Source organism: Lolium perenne, chromosome 5 (genome assembly GCF_019359855.2).
Source record: "Lolium perenne isolate Kyuss_39 chromosome 5, Kyuss_2.0, whole genome shotgun sequence".
Classification (NCBI taxonomy): Eukaryota; Viridiplantae; Streptophyta; class Magnoliopsida; order Poales; family Poaceae; genus Lolium; species Lolium perenne.
The window spans coordinates 210,526,524-210,538,902 of record NC_067248.2 but is presented as its reverse complement, the minus strand read 5'-3'; positions in this window follow the sequence as shown (position 1 = coordinate 210,538,902).

The following is a 12,379-nucleotide window of genomic DNA, read 5'->3' as shown; positions in this document are numbered from 1 at the left end:
TTTGTATACTTAACAAAATTTTGACTTAACAAAATCTTGACTTAACAAAATTTTGACATAACAAAATTTTAACTTAACAAAAATTTTACTTAACAAAATTTTGACTTAAGAAAAATTTTACTTAACAAAATTTAGACTTAACAAAATTTTAACTTAACAAAAAAATTAACTTAATTAACAAGAATTATTTTGTTTTTTTGTTCCGCGCCCACATTCTTAAGTCCCGGAGCTCCTCGCCAACGACGTCGTTGCGTCGCCGTCTGCCGTGCTCCGACGCCAAGCTGCTGCTGCCGCTGTCGCCGTGTTCTCCCTTCTCTGCGCCGTCACGTCAAAATTAAAACGGAATTACAAAATTTGACTTACAAAAGAACTCAAATTTGACTCAAAATTTGACTTAACCACCGCACGTATACGGAGGGGGGAGCGAGCACCTCGTCGCCCCCTCCGTATACGCGTGGTGTTTTTTTTGGGATCGAGAGGGGGCAGCGAGGGTTATGTGTGTTGTCCTCGCCTCCCTCTTCGTGACGCCGTCGTCTGCCGCCCCGTCTCGCGCTCTTCCGCGACACCCTGCTCTCCCACCCCTTCCTCGCCCCCTCCTTTTGCCACCGCCCTTTCGCCACCGCCACCGCCCCCCTTCTTCACTTAATTAATTTGTTTTGACTACATGTTTTCAGGACTGACATATGGCGGACGATAGAGCTGACCCGATTATGGAGAACTATGATCCGGACGCTGAAGACCATATTTTCGGCATCATAAACGGCGATATTCTATATGTGCCGACCGGACAAGAAGAAGATGATATCTCTTCTTATCTGAACCTTGAGGGTGAAGATGAAGGGTGCCGTCAGCAAGATGATGCCGAAGAAACGTCGATAAACGACGATCTTCAATTGGAAGTAGCAACCACCTCCGGCGCCGAGGTATATATATACATTGAGCCTCTGGTGATACAAACTAACTGATTTTAATAAATATGTGTGTACTAACGCGCGCGACTCCCTTTCTTATTTTAGCCCTCGGCCGGATCGTCGAAACAATCGAGTACGTCGTCAAAGCGTGGCGCAACCAAGACGATGAAACCAGGAGAAACATGCACCATCGAGGTTGTCGAGGAAGCAACCGGCAGGCCGCTGGAGCCCCGCAAGAACGCCACCAAGTTTGTCAGCCAATGCGGAGCCGTTGTTAGAGACAACGTCTCGATCACCGTCCAGGAGTGGAATCAGCCAAAGAAGGCACGTCTTGGTTTCACTTTTGTCGATAAGAGAACAAAAAAAGATTGCTTCAACAAGCTTATGGAACATTTCGTTCTACCTCCGGAATACAACAAATACGATGAGGAGGGTAACAAGATTGAGGAAAATAAGGAGAGGAGGAGGCTAGTCAAACAGTTCGCTCTTCATAAGATGTCCGACGCATTCCGGAAATACAAGCAAAATCTAACCCATGACTTTGTCAAGCAGAACAAGACTCCGGATTTCAAAGGACAATATGAGAAACTGCAACATGATTGGCCAGAATTTGTGAAGCAAAAGAAATCGGAGCAGTTCCTTCAAATATCGAAAAAAAATAAGGAAAATGCGGCTAAGAAGGAGTACAATCATATTATGGGGCCATGAGGGTATCGCCTTTGGGAGCCTAGGTGGGAGAAGATGGAGAACGAGCTGAGGGCGAGGAATCCGTCTGTGCACGGAGGGATGGGACCCAAGGGCCAAAAGCTGGTTGTACGGGCATGGGGGATCGCTGAACCCGGAGACAGGGGAGTGTGTTTACCGGGGTAAAATAATTAAACCCACCCAAAATCTTATTGAGGCAATGAGGGATGCTCAAGAGGGGAGGATCAAGTTCAACAGAGAGAATGACGCCCTGACAAAAGCCATCGGGAATCCTGAACACGGAGGACGTGTACGAGGCATGGGGCACATTCCGTGGAAAATAGGGTTCCCCCAGAACGATGACCCGTACGGTTACAGAAGCCGTAAGAGAAAGATGGATCGGGAAGCAGATGTTGTGGCGCGGTTGGCATCGGAAATGGATGTGATGAAGAAAACCGTGAGTGTACTAGTAGCCGAAAGAGATGCAGCTCGGGCGCAGCATGAAGATCATCCATTGGATGTCGGAAGCCAGCAGCGGAGAAGCAGCGTGGCTTCCACGGAGGCCCCACCGGCTGGTGCACCGACGATCGAAATTACTGCACCGGAGCCTCTGGTGGTCGAAATTACTGCACCGGAGCCTCCTCGCTACCCCGTGGACGATATAAAGGAGATGAAGGTAGCCATCGGCAGTGCTTTACCACCTGGAGCACTCCACCACAACAACCCCATTCAAGATGGCTATGCTCGTGTCACGGTGGAGGACATAGTCCAACGGTTTGAGGACCTGGACATTGACATTGCTACACCTGAAGGGGCGAGAAGACTTGGAGATGTCAAGCGCCAGTTCATTCTATGGCAAAAGAAGTTTATCAAGTTTCCAGGCGAGGCGCCAACAAGTCCACCCCCCTAGGGTGGTGGTGGTGGCGGCGGTGGCGGTGGTGGTGGTGGTGCTTCACCTACACCTCCTTCACGTCAGCCAACGCCGCCCCCCAATTCACCTCCGGCGGGTAAGCAGCCGCCGCCCTAGTCCGCCCGGGCGGGTAAGCGTACGCCGCCCCCAATCCACCTCCCGGCGAAGAAGCAAGCAGCAGTCCTGGATTATTAACCCGGACCCTTATGTACCTAAGATAACAAAGGTACCGGAGCCATCACTGAAGCCTCTCCCCACGAGGCCTTGGGAACGTAGTGCCGAGGAAGTCGAGGCGGCCGCGACTGCTGAATATGAGAAATGGAAGGTGGACTGCAAGAAGAAAAGAGAGCCCGAGCCCAAGCCAGTATTTTCTGATGAGCAAAAGAAGTGGGCTAAGTCATTTTTGAACACACCGTCCCAAGCCGCGAAGAATCTGCCTGACGACTATGCACGTGAACTTCGTAATCAGGCACGCATGTTCAAGGAGAAGAAAGAGGAGGCCGAGAAAGCGGAATTAGAAAGTAAAAAAGCGGGAAACGAGTTGCCCAGCTCGGGGAACAAAGTAAACAATCGATTGCCTCGCTTATAGTGACAGCCGCCGGTCCGGATGCCCCCGATATCATAGAAGCTGCGGCAGCACAGGATTGGACTGTAACGACTGCCAGAGAACAAGCGGCCAACTTAGGTATTACTCTTCGTGAACTGTTAGGCCTTGATGAGGCGCCAGTGAAGGAGGTAGTACTTACATATGTGAAGAATGGACCTCTCGTCGAGCCTGCGCAGGAAGAGGATCTACCTCCACAAATGAAAGGTCTGCTGAAATGGTACAAGGGTTACATAGAAAATAAAAACGCCAAAGATTATATTTATGCGGAAGTTGGATATGAGCATCACTTTAAACAAGATCAGACAAATTCATCTGAGTGAATTGTTCCAGCTTTTCAATCTGCGCCAGCTCGACAAATCTATCATCAGTTGCTACGTTCTGTAAGTGATTTATTTCTTCCCCATCTCGTTCATATTGCCTGCACTATATATATATATGTCCTAACTATATTGTTGTGTCCGCTATTATACATGCAGAATGAAGATTAAGGAATGCAGAGTAAGGAACATCCATGATGTTGGGTTCATTGACCCACACATTGTTAATGGATATACGTTACAGCATCACCCCGCCGACGTGGAGGAAGACTCGTGGCGCTTTCTTACAAAGCAGGAACTCAAAAGTGATATTCTATTTCCTTACCATTTTGGGTGAGTGTTTATGTCTTGAGCACATTCTCTTTTGTTTACTCCATGCATGGTATGTGGCCGGCTAATCGATGAGTTATGCATGACGTACTGTGCATGTATCATGTCCGCAGGTTCCACTGGATTCTGCTAGTAATTAAAGTTGACAAATCAGAATGTCTCGTCCACGACTCTCTGAATATGGATAAGGCGCGTTGGACCGACATGAGAAAAATGATTCAAAAGTAATTGTTTTCATTCATTTGCGCTCTATATCGATCGGCCTATTTCGTTCATTTCCTAATTAAGCTTCAAGTAATTAACTAATAACTCTCTTGTTCATTTAATTTTCTTTGCCTCGTAGGGTTTGGAGACGGTTCTCAGATACAAAGGTCGGTGATTTCAAAAAAGAGCTACATTTCATGCGGTCAAAGGCTAAGAATGGTGGCGATATTCAGCCACCGGGGACCAATCTATGTGGATACTATGTTCAGAGATGATCCGGAGATACACCTCTGAGCGCGTTCCGAGTGATACCAATGCTCGTAGGAATAACCTCCGGATGCTGCTTAGTCCGTAAGCTCGCTTCCGACCACTTCAAGAGGAACTAGCTGGATGGTTCAGGAGGGAAGTCCTCGATCCTAAAGGAGAACACCATTGCGAGGACGTAGAACTATACATGCATTAAATTATGTATGGAAACTTGTTCAAACTTGTATATGGTCATCCGATGATATTGAATATATATTGTATATTCCTCTTGAATTCTTTTTGGTTCTAATTTCAAATTTGTTTGAAATTGTACATTCATATGCATGTATGTAGTACCGTAGAATATGTGAAACTCCTTCAAAATTACAATAAAGCACAAAATAAATAAAACAATACAAATTAAACAGAAAACAGGTTTGGGGGGGGGGGGGGGGGGCAGGTTTAGGGGGGGCCTAAAACGCTAAACCTGCGGCGGCCTTTAGTCGTGGTTGGCCAGAAGAACCGCGACTAAAGGTCCTCCGCCCCGACGGTCGCCTGGCGCCCCCGTGGACGGGCCTTTAGTCGCGGTGCGGAAGCAACCGCGACTAAAGGGGGGGCCTTTAGTCGCGCTAATTTGGTCGCGGTTGCGCAACCGCGACTAATGGCAGTTGCGAACCGCGACCAAATGCCCTTTTTCCACCAGTGCAATCGTTATACGTGAGAACGAAAATGATGAGAAAATCCCGAAATTAGCTAGGTGTTGTTTGCCTCTCGTGAGTTGTCCATTGCAAATATGAGGTTGCAATTTCTATACGTCGACACGCAAGATAGCACTGCTCTATACACAAGTCAGAGATGGGTGCAGCATTATATGGCCAGCATGTCGCTCTACGTTCGGATCGAATGAAGCTGATCGATCAATTTAAGGTGCATGCATGACTTGAGCCAGAGTTTTGTATGGTATATGTATGTATACCGCCATGTTGTATACGCGTGGCCGGAAGAGGTCAATGCAAATTAAGGATATCCTGCCGTGCTGTACACGCGTGGCCGGAAGGGATAAGTATACATTCAAGATTTCTTGGAAGGACGATGTGTGCGGCCTGGTCGAGATATAACAGAATTTAAACGGCCACACGTTTCACCAGATCAACTTAATCTGCAAGCCTTGACGGCCAGCGCCTATATAAAGGCATGCCACCGCTCAGCCCCGGGAGAGAGCACACCACGCGGACGCGGGAGGAAAAAGGCACGATCTCGCCATACCCTCGCGCCACGCAAGTTCGTCGTTTGCATCAGAATTTTGCAGCGACGGACAATACCATATTCATCCATCTAGTTCGTCGTTCTTGCATCAGAATTTTGCAACGACGAACGCCACACTTTCACCCACCAAATCTCGAGACGATTGCTGCGACGGAGTGGCGCTAATGGCAACTACTATGGGGCCAGGAGGAAAGCGCGTCTTTGATGGTAAGCAATGAATTTTGGCGTCTTGATATTTCTTCCTCAAAACGTTTATTCTATGCATTCCCCACAGATTGAAGAGGTGAGATCAAGATCAAAGAAATTATAGATTCTGCCATCCAAGTGAGGCTATAAATCATGGCTTCCCGATGTGATGGAATTGCCGATCGAATACATGAGCGCGGGACGACTATCCCCACGATGTTGGTTTATCCCTACGATTGTGGATTACCTCAACAAGGGTGGCCGACTGCAGCTCTGTATAATCTATGACGGAAGTATGCGGCCAAACGCCAAATATGATAGAGTCGAAATATCAAATTGATCTTGTTCCTTACAGGGAGGCATGCTCAATCATTCATCTGCCTCGCCCCTTATGAGGAGGCGTCCTTACCATATATCCATCACCGATCTTGCTCCTACATGGACGCGAGATTAACATATTTGAGAAGCATCATCCAACATGCGTATGTGATATTATTTTAAATCGACACATTGGCCAAGTGTCGATGAGACAATGGCTACATATAATTACCATCATGTCTTAGCTGACGAGGCTAGACAAAATCATGGCCAAGTGCCGACGAGGCTAGGTCACCATTATTATCGACATGTCCCAAACCTACGGGATCGGACACATTGCTGCTTGGCACCGACGAGGCGATAGCAACACATACACATGTCCGCGTCCGATGAATTCAGGGCGTTACATGACTGGGCACCGACGAGGCGAAAGTCATCCTCTTCATCGACATATCCTGTTGGTCATACCAACATGGCGATAATACATGTGACTGGGTTTCGGCGAAACAAAGCCACCCGCACACATATTTTCCATTAATATCACAGTGCATATGAATGAGCAATCCAAACATGACGACGACCATCAGCGCAGCTTAATCGGAGGTATTCTGTGGGGTTTGAACCTGCGGATGTAATTAACCGGATGCTTGCAAAGGCACCGGGAATGAATGAACTACGCAATCTCCTATGTCAGATACTCCATGAGCGCGACACGAAGGCAAAAAGGATATAATCCTATTGGAACATGCAATATGTATTTGTACAATGCAATGATATGAATAAAGTGTAGTGTTCCTTATATGGTGTTTTGTCTTTCTTTGTCTATTTTATTTTATTTCTTGTTTTCATTAAGCAAGATGTTGCGCCCGCATGTTTGTACTCTCATGTACGCATCTAGCAAAACCCCTGCATACCCTAGGGGAAAGTTTCGCTACTTTTTGTCGAAACAAAATTTGCACGCCCGGTGGGACATGATTCTCCTCCCATCTTTGCTGCACTTCGAAGGTCGTCAATATTCTCTATTTTAGTGCTCATCAAAAGGCATCCTGTGGTGCATGAAAAGAAATGCAAGTCCCACTCAAAGTGGTCGACTAATGCATGGTAAGAAAAATAAATTCATCACGTGCCATGGATAGATTGCTCTTGTCAGAATCGCACCGTTCTACTCAAAGCAAATTGACCTGTACTTCTGATACAATGAGGTTTACAAAGGCCGGTGAAAGAATAAGAAGTGGATGAATTTTCCCACATACCCAATGACATTCTTGATTTATATCTGGACGTGAGTGGTGCTACATATAATGGCATGCACCATACCTGATGTGAAATACCAAGTACAACCGCAGTCGCAAAGACAGGCCGATGCCAATCTTCCAATAAAAAAAACGGTTTGCATCCAAGCCGTCATCAACCAGTTACTATCGGTGTATCAACCAACCAGCACACATGTCAACATAATTTTATTGACACCAGCTTATCGGGTGATTGTTACGCCAAACAACACCTTGGTGCACCATGCTGCATGCATCATGTCAAATTCTAATTTTCACCCCTGAAGATCATATATGTGCTACTATGCATGCGTTGAGATCTTCTTTCTTCTCCAACTTCATGAAAATATTGAAAATACTGCAAAACCTTGGAGTCCCAAGAAACGCCGAGGCAATGTAACAAATGGAGATTGTGCCAGGGTCTAAGGTGGCGCTCACACATCTTTACCGGTATATTACATGTTATTTCTGCTGAGAGCACCTAAATTATCGATCTATTTGCCCTTCTATTCTCCTCCTCGAGATGGGTTAATACCCGATAATGAAATCCCTGGCGCGACTTGATGGATGCCTTGCGGTTGTTTTTTGAAGCTTGATCATAAAGCTCATGATTTTTATATATAACATAGCGGTGTATGGATCAGGCGGTTTTCTCCAGCAGGCTGAGTTATTCCGCCGCCAGGCTAACACCATGCCCCGATAAATATCATTGTAAAGTCTTACAAGGCTTCTTCGCTGCCTAAAATGGCAGTTCTAGAGCATCACATTTAACAAGGGCGAGGTACATATAGATGATGCCAGTTTCGAATGTCTTACGGTTGTAATCTTTGAAGATCGACTATGGAAACTGCAAATCTCTATATGCACATGTAAAAAGTGCTCCCGCAGCTTCCCCAACGTGTGCCAATAAGTGGATGATTCTTCTGCCCACGTACTTGTGCAGTGCTTGAACCGTGACGGCTAGCCATGCTGCATAACAACCCGCCCACGCCTGGTACAAGGTGAAGAGATAGTCGACCAACATCGACCGTGTTGACATGTCCAAGTCTATCTTGTACACGCACTGCATTGAACAAAGAAGCCATGACACTCCCATGGAGGAGCCTCTGGGGACCATGGTAAAGCATGATAAATGCTAGCCTGTATATGTGCTAATTATCAGGCTTAAGAGCCACACATGATAGCTAGCTGAGGCGTACAACACCCAACACCATTTCATGCTAAGATTATTTGTCTAAGTTTGACTGCCTTAATGTTTGAAACAAGGCTAATCAAGTCAATGGCAACAACACCACTAAATTGACGAGCATTACCTCTCGTCGTTGTCAACTACCCCTCTTGAGTGAGTTCAAACGTTGAACCTCCACTCCGAGTTGGGGCCAAGGCAGGATACCATGCCTCCCGCTATAGGTTATGGTCGAGCACCTGAATCATCATGACATGTTGATGCAAGGAGTTATGCTCGTAATATTTCACTCTCAACATGATCGAAGCCCACCGCTCCCTCATGGAAGTCTCCTCTCCCTCCAACACATCAGTGGAGGCAGTCACACCCTCCACCTTGTTGGAATTACTTGGTCACGCCAAGGATCGATGGTGGCCCAAGTCCCCAGAAAAAAAAATCAAGAACATGGTGGTAGTTGATACGTCCAATTTGCATCACTATTTTATATCATAATTTGCTGTTATTCATTGATATATTTCATATTTGGACATAATACTTATGTTATTTCATCTATTTTGCATGTTTCATGATTATTGGAGGATCGAGCACCGGAGCCAGGATTCTGCTGGAAAAAGCACCGTCAGAATGCAATATTTTGGAAGATCAACAGTTGATGGAAATTATATCAAAAATCATATTTTTCCAGATGACGAAGGGAGCCAGAAGGGGGAGCCAAGGGGACCCAAGGTGGGCCCACCCCATAGGCCGGCGCGGCCCAAGGCCTGGCCGCGCCGCCCTGTGAGGAGGGGGCCCACAGCCCCCTCTCGCCTCCTTTTCTTCGCGAACTCCTTCGTCCCGAAGACCTAAGCTCCAGAGGGTACCTCGCGAAGAGTTACAGCCGCCTCTGCGGGGCGGAGAACACCAGAGAGAAAAGAGCTCTCCGGCGGGCTGAGATCCGCCGGGGAAATTCCCTCCCGGAGGGGGAAATTGACGCCATCGTCACCGTCATCGAGCTGGACATCATCTCCATCACCATCATCATCATCTTCATCATCATCACCGCCGTCTCCACCGCTGCACATCGTCACCGCTGTAGCAATTTGGGTTTGATCTTGATTGTTTGATAGGGGAAACTCTCCCGGTATTGATTTCTACTTGTTATTGATGCTATTGAGTGAAGCCGTTGAACCAAGGTTTATGTTCAGATTGTTATTCATCATCATATCACCTCTGATCATGTTCCATATGATGTCTCGTGAGTAGTTCATTTAGTTCTTGAGGACATGGGTGAAGTCTAAATGTTAGTAGTGAAGTATGGTTGAGTAATATTCAATGTTATGATATTTAAGTTGTGGTGTTATTCTTCTAGTGGTGTCGTGTGAACGTCGACTACACGACACTTCACCTTTATGGGCCTAGGGGAATGCATCTTGTACTCGTTTGCCGATTGCGGGGTTGCCGGAGTGACAGAAACCTAAGCCCCCGTTGGTATATCGATGCAGGAGGGATAGCAGGATCTCAGAGTTTAAGGCTGTGGTTAGATTTATCTTAATTACTTTCTTGTAGTTGCGGATGCTTGCAAGGGGTATAATCACAAGTATGTATTAGTCCTAGGAAGGGTGGTACATTAGCACATGTTCACCCACACAACACTTATCAAAACAATGAAGATTAATTAGCCGTATGTAGCGAAAGCACTAGACTAAAATCCCGTGTGTCCTCGAGAACGTTTGGTCATTATAAGTAAACAAACCGGCTTGTCCTTTGTGCTAAAAAGGATTGGGCCACTCACTGCAATTGTTACTCTCGCACTTTACTTACTCGTACTTTATTCATCTGCTACATCAAAACCCCCGAATACTTGTCTCGTGAGTATTTACAAAGTGAATCCTTCATTGAAATTGCTTGTCAACACCTTCTGCTCCTCGTTGGGATCGACATTCTTACTTATCGAAGATACTACGATATACCCCCTATACTTGTGGGTCATCAAGACTATTTTCTGGCGCCGTTGCCGGGGAGTGAAGCGCTATTGGTAAGTGGAATTGGTAAGGGAAACTTCTACTGTTTGTGCTGATTTTATTTCTGCCTGCTGCCATAATTCATTATGGAGAGATCTTCTCTTGAGTTTTTATTTGGAAAATCTGCTACTACTGCAAAGGTAGTGGATGAGGTGCCAGGTGAGGAAGAGATACCATACAAAATACCTATGAAAATTATTGAACGTGTAGTGGATAACCGTTATACAGGGGATGGAACTGTCCACCCTGGAGATCATTTACTGTTCTTACATGAATTATGCGGTTTATTCAAGTGTGCAGGTATTGCTATGGATGAAGTGAGGAAGAAACTATTCTCTATATCGCTATCTGGTAAAGCGGCGCAATGGTATAAATTACTGGATAATGGGGATTCTCTTGAATGGAATGATATTGTGCCCTTATTCTAAGTTCTATCCTCCAAGTGAAATTCATAAGGATCGGAACCGCATATATAATTTTTGGCCTCATGATGGAGAGAGTATTGCCCAAGCTTGGGGGAGATTGAAGTCTCTAATGCTCAACTGCCCCATTCATGAGCTTCCTGGTAATGTTATTATTGATAATTTCTATGCAAGACTTTCTTTTGAAGACAAGACCTTGCTGGATACTTCTTGTTCTGGATCATTCACGCGCAACAAAGAAGATTTTAAAAGGGACCTTCTCAATCGGATCCAGGAAAATACTGAAGGATGGGAGAACGACAAAGATAGAGAATCAGGTATAAATTATGATTATAAATGCATTGAAGCTTTTATGGATACTGATAAATTTCGTAATATGAGTGCTACTTATGGTCTTGATTCTCAAGTTGCTGCAAATCTTTATAAAGCTTTTGCCTCTCATTATGAATTGCCTAAGAAGAATTTTGATAAGTATCATGAACCGTATAAAGATAAAATTGATTCATCTATTAATAAATGTGTTGTAGTTGAAACTGTTGATCATGTTATTCCTGAAGCTTATATTGAAAAACTCCTTTCCCTACTAAAATGAAGGAGTACTCTGTTATAAATAGTGCGGTTCATAAAAGTGAAAAGAAACCTATAGAACCTGAAGAACAAATAAAAGTTGAACCTGCTGTTGCAATAGTTAAAGATCTTGTGACTGAAAATGTGGAGGATGGTCATATTATTTTTTGTGAAGATGCTTCTAATATTGTTTCACATCCTAATAAGTCCAAGCAAGCTAGTGTTCCTATGCTATCTGTTAGAATTGGTGATCATTGTTGTTATGGTTTATGTGATATTGGTGCAAGTATTAGTGCTATTCCTTATGAGCTTTACACGGAGATTATGCACGAAATTGGTTCTTGTGAACTTGAAGATATTGATGTGGTTATTCGGCTGGATAATAGAGAAACTATTTCTCCAATTGGTATTGTTCGAGATGTGGAAGTCCTATGCGGTAAGATTAAATATCCTGCTGACTTTTTGGTACTTGGTTCTGCTGCTAGTAAATATTGTCCCATTATTTTTGGTAGACCTTTTCTAAATACTTGTGGAGCTATTATAGATTGCAAGAAAGAGAAAATTTTGACTAAATTTGCTGGTGAATCTTATGAGTTTAACTTCTCTAAATTTACCAAAACTCCTTATAAAGCTGATTTGCCTAATAATGATTTTAAAGTTGAACAGTGTGCATCTATTGTTCTTGCTCCTAATAATCCTTTGCAGCAACATTTGGAGAATAGTGAGAGTGAAGTTTTTAGGGAAGAAAGAGATGAGCTTGATGAAATTTTCCTTCATCAACCTATTCTTAAGCATGATTTACCGGTGGAAGATCTGGGTACAACACCGCCACCAAAGGAAGATCCTGTCTTTGATTTAAAACCATTGCCTGATAATCTTAAATATGCTCATATTGATGATAAGAAAATATATCCTGTTATTATTAGTTCTAAGCTTTCAGAGTTTGAAGAAGAA